Source organism: Cebus imitator, unplaced genomic scaffold (assembly GCF_001604975.1).
Source record: "Cebus imitator isolate Cc_AM_T3 unplaced genomic scaffold, Cebus_imitator-1.0 Scaffold200, whole genome shotgun sequence".
NCBI lineage: Eukaryota > Metazoa > Chordata > Mammalia > Primates > Cebidae > Cebus > Cebus imitator.
Genome location: NW_016107515.1, coordinates 1109875 through 1111948, shown reverse-complemented (window position 1 = coordinate 1111948; position 2074 = coordinate 1109875).

Here is a 2074-nt window from a genome sequence, read left to right as displayed (position 1 = left end):
AAAAAAAAAAAAAAAGAAAATAAAGAAAATCACCAGGAAATCTCATAATGTTTTAAGTTTATGAATTTGTGTTGGGCAGCATTCAAAGCTGTCCTGGGCCACATGTGGCCCATGAGCCACAAGTTGGACCACCTTGCTGTACCACATCATCTAGATATGTAGTAGGCAATACTATCGAGGTTTGTGTAAGTGCACTCTATGATGTTCGTACAATGATGAAATTCCCGAATGATGCGTATCTCAGAATGTGTTCCTGTCATTAAGTGACACATAACTGTATTGAGAAATTTATCCTAAGGAATATCATAAATATTTCTAAATATTCTATTCTGAAGAAAAAAGGTAATGGAGAGCAGGCAAAGGGATGAAGTTGTCTAGAGATTTCTTGATGAACTAGATTCTAGCTGCTAAAACACAGAATTGATATGACTGAGGTTTCAGATATTAATCCCAATGGATTTTCGTTGTATATTCAGGTATGGCTTTGTGCTGATGGCCTTATTCTGCTTTCCCCCATCTGAATGGGAGAGTTGTTTGCCTGCCTTCTGCCTTTTTTCTCTCTATTTGAGGAGCTTTGTAACAATAGGGGCTCAGAATGACCAAACTTGGAACCAGGTGTGTGTACAAAGAGTCTTGTCTATGTAGCAAGACATTAAAATGACACTCTTTCAATCTTGAATGTCAGCTATGGCCCCAAAGCTGAAAACAATGGAACCATTTTAATGCAAAACCTTAGATCAAGTTGGAAGACTAACAGCCTCCCAAAGAAGGTTGTCAAAACACCAGTTCTGCCAGCTAATCCGCTCATCACCCACTTTGAGAGTGCACAGGAGAGACTTGAAGACTCATTGCAGAGATAGGAGACAATTTAGAGAATTCTTCCCAGTGCTGCCGGTGTGTGCTTCAAGGGGCCTTCAGAGAACCACTCAGGGACACTGATGTATGTTCCTTAGAGTTTGTTAAACATGGGGACTGGTTCCTCATTCATGTCTGAAAAGGTAAGTCCGTAACACAAAAGGGGCCCAATCCAGACCCCAAGAGGGTGTTGTTGGATCTTGTGCAAGAAAGAATTTGGCCAAGTTCATAAAGTGAAGGCAAGCTTATCAGAGAATTAAAGAAACAGAAGAATGGCTGCTCCATAGGCAGGCTGCTTTGCTAAGTACACTTACAGTTAATTTTTGTTTATATGTTAATAATGAGTGGATTATTCATGAGCTTTCTAGGAAAGAGGCAGAGATTTCCTGGAACTGAGGGTTCCTCCCACTTTTAGACCATATAGGGGAATTTCTGGGTGTTGCCGTGGCATTTATAAACTATCATGACACTGGTAGGCGTGACTTTCAGCATGCTAATGTATTATTATTTGTGAATAATGAGCAGTGAGGACGATTAGAGGTTGCTTTCGTTGCCATCTTGGATTTTGCAGGTTTTGGCCCACTTCATCATTGCATCCTATTGTATCAGCAGGGTTTTTATGACCTGTATCTTGTCTTGCTGACCTCCTGTCTCATACTGTCTCTAAGAATGCCAAACCTCTTGGGAATGCAGCCCAGCAGTTCTCATCCTTGTTTTAGTCATCCCTTATTCAAGATGGAGTCGCTCTGGTTCGATCACCTCTGATAAGTCTGTGGGCCAAAGGCTGAGTGAGAACAGCAGGTGGCATGAGAGGAAAAAGAACTATCGAGGGAAGGCCTGGACTTCCAAGTTTCTGAGGGACAAAGAAGCATGTTTTGTGTGGACTAGCTATGGATTTCACAACAAAATCCTCTTGGAATACTGGCTGACCAAGAGGATCACGTGGAGGGGCAAGGTGACCCAAACAAGTGTTCCCTGAGGGGTACACTCCAGGAAGCTGGAGGTTCAAAGGGGAGGGGGCATCAGTGAACTAGCCAGAGGACGTGTCTCTCCTCTCCAGGAACAACAGCAACCCCCAAAAGTGTTCCATAAGTTAAGATACCAGCATTTGGGCCGGGCGCGGTGGCTCAAGCCTGTAATCCCAGCACTTTGGGAGGCCGAGGTGGGTGGATCACGAGGTCAAGAGATCAAGACCATCCTGGTCAACATGGTGAAACCC